Here is a 12,727-nt window from a genome sequence, read left to right as displayed (position 1 = left end):
CTAACAGTCTCCATTAACAACTATTCACCCTCCCAGCCTGATCGTTAGCAACTCCTCTGTCTGTCCAACTGTCTTTCTCTCTCTTTGGGCTCTATCCTATCGTTTACTCCCTACCCCCCCCACCTCCCTATTTTCTGCATATAAACTGACGTTTTCCCAGCCACCATCAGTTCTGAGGAAGTGTCACTGGACCCGAAACGTTAACTCTGTTTTCTCCTCCATAGATGCTGCCAGACCCGCTGAGTTTTTCCAGCAACTTTGTTTTTGTTCCTGATTTACAGCATCGGCAGTTCTTTTGGTTTTTATTTAGGAAATATTGCATGTTTTGGATATTTATTAAAAAACTGTATTCAGCAGGTCAGGAAACTTTCCAACCCAAGTTGTAAGTCTTGACAGCCAAAATCTGTCCACAAGTGTGTATACCCTCCAAAACGTGGAAAATAACTTCTCAAGTGCTGTGAAGCAAACCCTCACATAACCTGCAACAAAGCAACCATGTTTTCCTGCCATTTTTATCTTTGTCAATTTCTGTTTATTCTCCTTTTGCCTTAAGTGAATAGCTCCAGGAAGTATGGTAAACATGCAGAGTCAAGTTGAACTGCAAAACTCATGATAATATTGCTGCAATTGAATCATTATAGATTGAAATTGACATCCTTCCTCTTCTGACAGGTTTATGCGCATCCAGCCTAAACTAATGCAGTGAAATGCTGAGGGCAGCAGGTTGAGGCCAACGTTCTGATGCATTCGGTTTGTCTGATTCATTCCTTCCACAGTGAAACCCAAATGTTCATGTTAAAACTTCCCCATTTTCACAGAGGAAAATTGGTTGTATTTCTGTTCAAACTATTTTTCACAAAGGTGGGAAACTTCTTTTTAATTTCTAAGCATACAACTTCATGGTCTGGTCACGACAGATTAAATCCAATTCTTTGAGAAGTTAGCAAAATATTTTCCACCACTGGCTGATATATTTTGACAATTGAGGCACTGAATGTGCAATAGGAGGTAGGTTGTTCATAATTTTGCAATGTACACTTTCTGCTGTCCTTAAGAACTCTACACCAGAAATAAAGATGCCAGGAAAAACTCGTGGAAGAATTAGAAATCTCAAAAAGTCAGCCTACTTCTTTCAACCAGCAGTTTCTGAGTTTTATAAGCACTGCATCTGGAATATTTCATTTATTTTTGTTCGATAATATGAATAAACTGTTTTGGAAGTTGGTATGACTTAGTCCTGCCTCTGAGCTGAAAGGCACCAGGTTCAAGTCCCACTCTGGAACTTGTTGACCATGGAAAAGCACAACCACTGGTACGGTAAGCCACCATGCATCAGTGCCAGATAAGTGGAGAGAGTTAGTGACAGGAAGGGTTTTGGGTTATAAAACCACGTATCAACTCAAAAATGATGATTAATGTAAAGAATGATCAAGCGGCATTGGGTTCACAGAGTCCATGAGGGATAGTTTTGTAGCGCAATATGTCATGGATCAACTAGGGAGCAGACTATCTTGGATCTGGAAGTGGGTAATGAGGCAGGTTTAATCGTCATAAAAGTCAGTGATAGTTCCAAAATTATGATAAATTCAGAATCCAACGAAGGAAAACTGAAAAGGTAATAAAGAAAGTAAACTACGAGGGCAAACTAGCAAGAAATATAAAAACTGGCAACACGAGCTTCTTTAAACATATGAAAAGGAAGAGAGAGGTCAAAATGAACACAGGTCCCTTAGAAAATGTATTTCGGATGATAATTATCGGGAACAAGGAATACAGAGGGACTTGGGGCTACTTGTGCATGAAAGCTAACACATAGGTGGAGAACATAATCAGGAAGGCTAATGGAATGTTGGCCCTTATTTCCAGGGCATTAGATTATAAGAGTAGGGAAGTCTTACTCCAACTATCCAAGGTGCTGGTGAGGCCATATCTGGAGTACTGTGAGAAGTTTTGGTCCCCTTATTTAAAAAAAAATCATTGAAGGCAGTTCAGAGGAGGTTCACTAGGGTGATTCCCTTGCATGTTTATGACCAAAAATGGAGCAGACTGGAACTCTACTCATTGGAGTTTAGAAGAATGAGAGCTGATCTCATTGAACCATAAAGGATTCTTAAAGGGCTCGACAGTGTAAATGCTGAGAGGATGTTTCCCTTTGTGGGAGAGTCTAAGACCAGAGGACATAGTCTCAGAATAAAAGTTGCTAATTTAAGATTGATATGAAAAGGATTTCTTCTCTCATAGGGTTGTGAGTCTTTAGTACTCCTTACCACAGAGAGCTGTGGGGCAAAGTCCTTGTGTATATTTAAGGCGGAGCTAGATTCTTGATCAGTAGGCGAATCAAGGGTTATGTGGAAAGGGCAGGAAAATACATGTGAAAAATGCTGAATTAGCTGTGATCCTACTGAATGGCGAAGCAAGGTTGAGGGCCTAAAAGGTCTACTCCTATTTGTATTTTGTATCGTCTTATGGTGAGCCCATATAACATGGGAACTTCTGAAGGATGAAGAATGTAAATAAATCATTTCCTTATTCTGCATTTCTGTACTTAGTGGAGCCAAAATAATCATGTCAAAGTCATCTACAGCATTAATTAGATTTAGGTCAGCTGTGAGTCCTTTACAAAGTTCTGAATAGAGCAGCAATATCATTTTTTTAAAATTATCTTTGGAAGTATTGTCACGCACAACCAAATGGCTTTTCTCCCACCATAGAATCACATGTGGTACTTTATATGTGTTATCCACCATCAACAATTACCCATGTTTCCAATTAATCAAATTACTTGCAAAGCTTGGCAAGGGCAACCTTCCCCCAGCCCTTTTTGTATCTACATGTGTCTTACACACAACTTAATGTATTTTTTCCCACCATGACATCACCCGTGGCAACTTACACCTATTAAGCAAAAAGATCGAGTCATAGATTCATAGAGATATACAGCAAGAAACAGACCCTTTGGTCTAACTCGTCCATGCTGACCTGATATCCTAAATAAACATGGTCCTATTTGCCAGCCCTGTAAACCCCTCCTATTCATGTACCCATCCAGATGCCTTTTAAATGTTGTAATTGTACCTGCCTCCACCAATTCCTCTGGCAGTTCATTCCATACACGCAGCAACCTCTGCATGAAAATGTCGCCCCTTAGGTCCCTTTTAAATCTTTCCCCTCTCACCTTAAACCTCTAGCTTTGGACTCACCCACCTGAGGAAAAGACATCATCTATTTACTGTATCCATACCACTCATGATTTTATAAACCTCTATAAGTCGTCCCCCAGCCTCTGCACTCGAGGGAAAATAGCCCCACCTATTCAACCTCTCCCTATAGCTCATACCCTCCAACCCTGGCAACACCCTTGTAAATCTTTTTTTAACCCTTTCAAGTTTCACAATATCCTTCCTATAGCGGGGAGACCAGAACTGCACACTGTATTCTAATAGTGGCCTAACCAATGTCCTGTACAGCCACAACATGACCTCCCAACTCCAATATTCGTTCTAAGATTATTTGATGTTTATATGAAACTTTATTCAGCTGCACAAGTATCGTTTCCTGAACAGTGGTTACTTGAGTTTGTATCACTTTTGCCAAGGACTGGATTTTATGGAACGTCTGCACCGCAAACCCACACCCCCACCCTCAGTGCCCCCAGCTATGTAAATTAGAGGGGAGGTCACCCATGAGTGTGACTTCATGAGGCACCATGGGTCCTTTTTCCCTACCCCACCCTTGTTAAAACGTCAGAGGGTATGTGTCATTTAATAGGCTGAAGAGGCGACTTTTGCTCCTCCAGGACAGGAAATGCAGCTTCAGAAAATTGCCATTCAGTGAGATGCCTGGCAGCTCTGTGATCTCAGCAGTGTCAGACAGGAGCACTTGTCACATTTGGGATTACAGATAGTTCGCAGTGAAGCTTGTCACTGGAGCCATCTACCTAAGCACGTGGAGAGGGGGAAGGGTGGGTTTGAGTGGGGTGGGGGATACAAGGTGGATTCGTTCAGGCTGGTAAGGAAGCTGGGAGTTGGGGACTGGGTTTTAAAGGCTAGCAGCAGGGCAAGTAAGATGGAAAGTGTGATCTTGCGGACTCCATGGAACACAGGGGATCATCAAAGACAACTGTTATTTTCCCAACACCAATGAGCACAGCTAAAACTGTCAGGCATCTGTTTAGCATGGGTGACATAGTGATGGGAGGATGCAGGTTGAAACACTTAAGTGTCTTCAGGAGCCCAGGTGAGTCTAGGTTTGGGAGTCTCAGTGAGATGAGTGATGGAGGAGTGTAATGGAAGGCTATGTTTAAGAGGCTGCAAGAGTTTTAAGGGGTAAGATTTTTTATTATTCATTCACAGGATGAGGGCATCACTGGCTAGGCAGCATTTATTGCTCTTCCTAATTGCCCAGGGGGCAGTTATGAGTCAACCACATTGCTGTGGGTCTGGAGTCACATATAGGCCAGACCAGGTCAGGGTGGCAGTTTCCTTCCCTAAAGGACATTAGTGAACCAGATGGGTTTTTCCCGACAATCAGCAATGAATTCACGGTCATCATTAGACTCTTAATTCCAGATGTTTATTGAATTCAAATTCCACCATCTGTCATGGCGGGATTTGACCCCAGGTCCCCAGAACATCACCCGGTTCGCTGGATTAACAGTCCAGCTATAATACCACTGGGCCGGAGTTGCCTCCAATGGGTCCAAGAGATACACAAAGTTTACCTGCTTTCTCCTATTGTTAAATTTCAGACAGATCCGAGATGGGAATGTCGGCGGAGTTTGGAGTTAAAATTTTGAAATTTGTGTCTTTGTACAGATGTCTTCAGCTGTTATATATAAACGAATGCGGATGCTGGAAGTCTAAATAAAAACAGAAAGTTATGGAGGAATGCAGCAGTTCGTCAGAGAGAGAAACAAAGGTAATGTTTCAAGTCCAGTGACCTTTGTCAGAACTGTTCACAAATGAAATCTACTATCTTGGCTGACATGTAATTCCAGACCCACACTAATGTAATTGACACTTAATGAACTACCTTCTGAAATGGCCTAGCAAGCCATTTAGTTCAACAGCAATTCAAGTAAGATGACAAATTCTGTCTTTGTGAGAGACAGCCACACCCCGTAAAAAATCCTACTTCATATCTCCAGGATGATCCAGCAACTCACCTCCAGAAATCCTTCAGTCCTTGCAGTCTGTTTATTTTAGAAGAGTTTTCAGAATGCAAGTTTCAGAAAGAACAAAAGAATTAAAAATGTTGAGACATTTATTTGAAGTTTCTTTGAGCATTTCCGTAGAAAGGAATCATTTTTACGATCACGTTATGTTTACACAACCTGCACTTAATAACTACTTATTTATTCTTTTAATTCACTGCACATAAGCACAAAATTATTTTGATGGATTGCTTTGTGTTTTGTATGTTTTGTACTTTTAAACTAATTTTGCCTTTGTACCTGCACAGACATGCTGTCACGTTGATCTCAAAATCTATTTAAAAGATTGGCAGCGAAGGTGGGAAATTGTCACATTATTCTGTTTCACAAGTCTACCTCACTGGTTGTTTCACGTCATTTTTCCCAGGATAATAACTTTATGCTCTATGAAATGTATTGTTATCGTACTGCTTTACAATACTATATGTACAATCATAGCATACCGAATGCATTCTTCCACAGAATTCTTAATTGCACTCATTCCAATATGCCCTGAAACATATGGCCGAATTCTCCGAGGAGTGACAATCATGGTTGGACCGCTGCACTGCACCTTTTAATTTACCCTGCTCCAGATCTCTGCATTTCTGGCCTAAACTTCCAATTTGGGCACAATGCAAAGTATACCTAATCTTTGACAGTAGTAACTGCTGAATTCTGGGGATTAAAGATCAAAGACTCTTTGACAAGTAGAGGAGATAGATGTGCCAGGTAGGTATGAAAAGGACTAAGATGGTAAGTGGGTGGGTGAGAGCTTAAGGGACTAGGTAGGTAAGGAGGTAGGGTACCAGGTGGGTCAGGAGGTACAATGCCCAGAGGGTAAAGGGGTAGGATGCCAGGTGCGTAAGGGATAGGATGACATGTTAGTGAGGAAGTAGTGAGCCATTTGGGTAAGGGGATAGGGTGTAAGGTGGATGAAATTGGATATGAGGAGTGTATATGAGATGTGGTTTTCAGCATGGGCTGGGTGACAGGTTCAGGTTTCAAGTGTCAGGATGGGGCCCATTGGGCATTGTGGGGCTGGATGTTGAGGGGGGTGGCATTGAGAAGGGGAATCATAGCTCAGTATGACTGACTGGGGGTAATGGGGTTGTGATCGGGATGAGTGATTGATGGATCAATTTTGTAATTAGCCAGGAGTTAGAATCCCTCTAATATTTCTAGGTTCATTAATAGGATAAGTATTAAGGAAAATCTTTGACTCTTAAGTTTGTGCTGGGGCCATTTTTAGAGGGTCTCAGATAGATATAATTGTCCATTGGAAGTTTTTTTATTTCTTCTACCATAACAAAAGATTTTAAAAGCAGGAAAAAGCCATTTATTCTACCAAATTCCTTTTCGGAGATTAACTTTCCCCACTCACTTTGTCAATTACTCAATTCCTGTTCCTCTTTGAAAAGACATCCAATTATTTCTTATCTTCCTCATAAATGCTAATGTTAAATAAGGATGCCCAGTGAGAGTGACACCCAATTGGTCAAGATGCTCAATCTACACTGCACCTGAATATGAGATTCATTGACATTAAAGAAAGTCAAAAATTGAGCAGGGTGCAAATCATGTGTCTGACCCAATTACATCTTAAGTTTTATTTTCAAGAACAGAAATTAGTGGGAAAACTCTGCAGATGCGGCAGTATTTATGGAGGGAAAGCAGAGTTCACATTTCAGATCCAATTACCCTTCTTCAGAACCCTGCTTCAGTGGACTGAAAATGTAACTCTGCTTTCTCTCCACAGACGTTGTCAGACCTGCTGAGTTTTCCCAGCAATTTCTGTTTTTTGTTTCTGATTTCGAGCATCCACAGTTCTTTGCGGCTTTTTGTTAACTTTACATTTTTCTTTTCAAGTTGAATCCTTCCCTAGAATAGAAAATTTTACAGATTTTTAAAATTTTATGCTGAAGAAATGATATACGAAAAGTTTGATGTCACTTTTTAATTTTGTCAACTCAATATATAGTAGAAGTTTCTTTGGCTTGAGAAACTGATCAGGGTAATGGAGTAGATTTCAAGCAGAATACCAGGTGGATATTTAAACTTGTCGTTGTCCCTGCTGAATAAAAACTCATTTATCTCAGTTCCCTATGGCAAACATTTGGCAGAGAATGCTTGTGTGGATACATCTTTTTTGAGCCTTGAAGTTTTGCAATGTGACAAGATGATCATGAAAGCCACATTGGTTATGTTTGACAATAAATCAGAAGATGAAGACCATCACCATCCTTGTCAGTGATGGCATAACACATGCACAGGAGTGATGTGCACAGGAGAAAGACTGAGTTTATTGGAGACACTACCCAAGTCACAGGGTCCACAGACAAAAGTTCAGCTTCCTTGACTTCTTGGAAGCCAGTATTTTCACAGGCTAGATTTGCCTTGTCAGGTGGTGTCATTGCAATCTCCTGGAAAAAGAGGCTTCAATCTGCTGAACTGGTAACAACTGTTTCCTAATTTCACTCCTGAAAGATCTGGTTCTAATCTATAGACCATTCTCCAAGTGCTAATGATCATGTGAGAGAAGAAATTCCCCCTTATCTCAGTCATAAATTGGAATTTCCTTCTTCTGAAACTACCCCTAACTTCCAGATTTCTCCATGATGGGAAATATTGGGCCAGATTTTTCAGGCTTGCCTAAAACTTTTAGAAGAGCAGGTGGGAGGCAAAAATTCTGTTTCCTGACAACAGGTGAAAATTTTGCTGTTGTGCTCTCAGAACCTTTCATGTGGGTTGGCATTCCTAAGCTTCACAATTGGGAACATCTTTTGCATTCATTCACATGTCATGAATACTCATTAACACCACAGTCCACTGGAATTATGTTCAAGGTTGCAATCTTGCCAGGCAGAAATGCAAAACACAGGTATTCACAAACCTAACTGTATGTATGAGGCTTGGACCTGGTGAGATAGACTTCTTTCTTAATGCTCCAGAATATAAACCTCTCAAATATCCAAAGAGGTTCCTCCATAACTAAGGTAGTTCTTGCACAATCGTTTTCACTGTAAGGGGTGAAATTCTCAGTCATGTGCAGTCTTGCTTGTTTTTAAAAGTTTATAGTGCAAGGAATGGTGCCTGGCCAGGGCAACGTCTTCTGCAGTGAGGCAGCCACTTTAGCTGATACAAGCCAACCTGACCAGGTCAGGCAAACAGAGCTGAACTCAAAAGGGAGATCAACTAAAAGGGATAGCAAGAACTGCAGATGCTGGAATCAGAGACAATACAGTGTGGAGCTGGAGGAACACAGCAGGCCAGGCAGCATCAGAGGAGCAGGAAAATTGATGTTTCGGGTCAGGACCCTTCTTCAGAAATGGGGAGGGGGAAGGGATATCTTTTGTGATTGCATTTTTGTCCCATGAAAGCCTTTTGTGAAAACCTATCAGTGTATTCTCCTCGTTGGTTAGTGAGCTGTTGGTGTTGCAGTTGCTTTTAAGTTTTAAGTGTGAACGCTGCCAGATGTGAGAGGAAAACCACTGTGTTGCAAGTTGTGCCACATTGGTAGCTGCTATGAAGTGATAGTCATTGATTGCACATGAGGTATCTGACAGATCCTGGCACCCAACGTCCAGGGTGACAGTCTTTTGTAATGGTAACCTTACAATGTTAACAGACACTCGTAGGAGCGTGAAATATTGGTACATATTCTGGCAGAGTAGATCAGATCTTTTATCCCCTTGTGGCACTGGAACTAGATTCAATTGATCTGCCCTCCTGACTTCAGCAGTCACCTTTGTCCAGTGGGATGGCCTCTTGTTGACTCTACCAGGGAAAAGAACTTCCCTTCTCTGATAGATAGACTTCAGGAAAGTCTCTAGGGAGGCATTGCTAAAGTATGATGCCATTTTTTTGTCTGGTCTATGAAATCTCCAAGTGTGGATGAAGATTATAAACTACGTGCCAAATTTGTGAACATGTTTGTGAAGCTGGAGCTAGAATTCATCTGCTTGTTCCACATATTATCCTAGATGGAACAGGCCATCATCAAAATACTTTCTGTTCAATCATTAATTGATTGCATTAGCTTCAGCATGTATTTGTTCTACTTACAGGATATTTAATAGAAAATACATCTTAACTAATGTTTTAAGTGTCAATGATAGACAGGATGCTCTTGGGACTCAAAGCCATCTTTTCTCTATTGTCCATGTAGGAATCTTACCTACAGGTAGTTTTGAAAAAGAGATTGGTTATGAATAGCCAGCACAATGAGCTGAGGTTAATGTATTTTAGTACTACTCAAGATACAATGTTGTATATTATTTTTAATTTAGCTGAAAATAATTGCACTACAAAATATTAATCTACCAATCCAACTCAAGATTTAATTAACGAAAAATAATGAGAATCAGTGCAAAAGGTACTATACAAAGTGATTACACCTGACTCATTTTGTTTGGTTTATGTTATACCAGACAGGAACTTCAATGCTTGTGTGAGTAATTTATACTATTCTGTTGAAGATCTAACCTATCCTGACATTTTTTAAAATTTTTCAAAGCTTAAATATGTACATCGTTTCTAAAATCAACAAAGGGAGTAAATAGTTGTCTTGCTCCCTGGCTACTGTAGATGGATATTTTTAGTCAATTGGATCTAACACCAATGACATTCATCATTGTAGAATGTCTCCAAACCAAGTTACTGCCCAATCTTTTCAAGCCGACCGCATATATTTTCTTCCCAGAGGAACATTTGCCATGTCAAAAGGCTGGTTAGCAGATCCAATACTAAAACATCCAAAAATGTTTTCAGAGATAGTTCTGAAATATAACCAACTACAATGGAATAATCTATTTGCTCTAGTTGTTAAGTATTTCCACGACTTGTTCAGTCAAGACTACTCAATGCTTTAAGACCAAGGTTTGCATCGGATTTTTGGGATGAAGCTGACACTGTAATTTCCCCCTACATGCTATATCAATGAGCCAAGTTTGTTGTTGAATCACCAAGAATATCTAAATCTCTTCAGACCAGCCTAGCTTGGATTACCGAACAATCACAGAGTATTCATTTTCATCTGAAATTTCAATGACTGAATTGCAGCCAATTGCATCAATTTTTTTTGTGCTCATAAATGTAGTGTCAGCACATTGTATATAACCTCGCCTGTGTGGAGATTCATTCGGTTTCATTTCTTAAAATAACCAAAAAAATCCATTTCTTTCTTTGTACTTGTACTCAGTCCCTTGCCTGGATAACCACTACTATGAACATATTTAAGTCACATGCAGATAGAGTCATAGAATCATAGAGATATACAGCACAGAAACAGATCCTTCGGTCCAACTCATCCATGCCGACCAGATATCCTAAATAAATCTAGTCCCATTTGCCAGCATTTGACCCATGTCCCTCTCAACCCTTTCTATTCATATACCCCATCCACATGCCTTTTAAATGTAATTGTACCACCTCCACCACTTCCTCTGGCAGCTTATTCCACACACGCACCACCCTCGGCATGAAAAAGTTGCCCCTTAAATCCCTTTTAAATCTTACTCCTCTCACCTTAAACCTAAGCCCTCTAGTTTTGTACTCACCCACCCTAGGGAAAAGACCATGTCCATTTACCATATCCATAATCCTCATGATTTTATGTATCTCTATAAGGTCACCTCTCAGCCTCCAATGCTCCAGGGAAAATAGCCCCAGTCTATTCAGCCCTCCAATCCTGGCAACATCTTTGTAAATCTGTTCTGAACCCTTTCAAGTTTCACAACATCCTTCCTGTAGCAGGGAGATCAGAATTACATGAAGTATTCCAAAAGTGGCTTAACTAATGTCCTGTACAGCTGCAACATAATCTCCCAACTCCTATACTTAATGCACTGACCAATAAAGGCAAGCATACCAAATGCCTTCCTCACTATCCTACCTACTTGCGACTTCACTTTCAAGGAACTATGAACCTGCACGCCAAGATCTCTTTGTTCAGCAGCACTCCCCAGGGCATTACCATTAAGTTTATAAATCCTACCCTGATTTGCCTTTCTAAAATGCAGCACCTCAAGTTTATCTAAATTAAAGTCCATCTGCCAATCATTGGCCAATCTGATCAAAATCCCAATGTACTCTGAGATAACCTTCTTCACTATCCATTACACCTTCAATTTTGGTGTCATCTGCTAACTTACTAACCATACTTCCTATGTTCACATCCAAATCATTTATATAAATGACGAAAAGCAGTAGACCCAGCACTGAACCTTTTGGCACACCACTAGTCACAGGCCTCCAGTCTAAAATGCGACCTTTCACTATCACTGTCTGTCTTCTACCTTCGAATCTGTTCCGTATCCAAAAAGCTAGTTCTCCCTTTATTCCATTTGATCTAACCTTGCTAACCAGTCCACCATGAGGAACCTTGTCGAATGCCTTACTGAAATCCAAATAGACCATGTCAATTGCTCTGCCTCATCAATCCTCCTCGTTACTTCTTCAAAAGCGCATTCACGTTAGTGAGACATGATTTCCCACTCACAAAGCCATGTTGATTATCCCTAATCAGTCATTGCCTTTCCAAATACATGTAAATCCTGTCCCTCATGATTCCCTCCAACAACTTGCCTACCACTGATGTCGAGCTCACCTGTCTATAGTTCCCTGACTTTTCCTTACCGCCATTTTTAAATTGTGACACCACATCAGCCAACCTCCAGTCTTCCCCGCCTGTGGCAATCGGTGATTTGAATATCTCAGCATGGGGCCCAGAAATCACTTCCTTAGCTTCCCATAGAGTTCTAGGGTACACCTGATCAGGTCCTGGGGATTCATCCATCTTTCTGCGCTTTAAGACATTCTGCACCACCTCGTCTGTAATATGTACATTTTTCAAGATAAAGCTTAATTTATACTGTCACTGCTATTTTCTTAAACCTTAGGGAAACATTCCTTGTTTATCAATTTTCTGGATTTAAGGAATAGGCTCATTAGGTTTTTGATGCTCCACATTATGTCTGTTCAGCTAAGTAGCTATAGTAATGATTGTAACAGTTATGACATTTCTGTAATCTGCTGATCAAAACACATAATCAATCATTGTTTGATTAATCAATATTGTAATTATACTTTCTTCACAAGATTAAGCAATGATTTGGTGCCTGAAATACATCTTTGCTACGCTGGTAAAACGACTATGATTCCATCATGTCTAATTATCACTAATCAATTCTGAGGAAGTTTTGACTTCTAAACTTTAAAATTGCATTTACCATCAGAGTACCTAGCACTCTACTCAAGGTATTGATGGCATAATGATAGCGCCAGCACACCAAAAGTACAATTCAGCCACATGTTTTCTTTACATCAGAATAATTGTTTTACTGTTATACTCCTTGGATATTCTTTTGTTTAATTTTTAGTAGTCAGGAGTGAAAAGTGGTGAGGTAATGAAAAGCGCTTCTGGATTTTTGATCACTGATCAGCACTGGTCAGGATTTCTGTCATTCTAGAAATGGATTAGCATGAATTACGTTGTAAAACCTGATTGTGAATGGTTGTGGCAGACAGTCAACAATT

This window comes from Rhincodon typus, chromosome 2 (genome assembly GCF_021869965.1).
Source record: "Rhincodon typus isolate 14 chromosome 2, sRhiTyp1.1, whole genome shotgun sequence".
Classification (NCBI taxonomy): Eukaryota; Metazoa; Chordata; class Chondrichthyes; order Orectolobiformes; family Rhincodontidae; genus Rhincodon; species Rhincodon typus.
Note: the sequence above shows the minus strand (reverse complement) of the source record.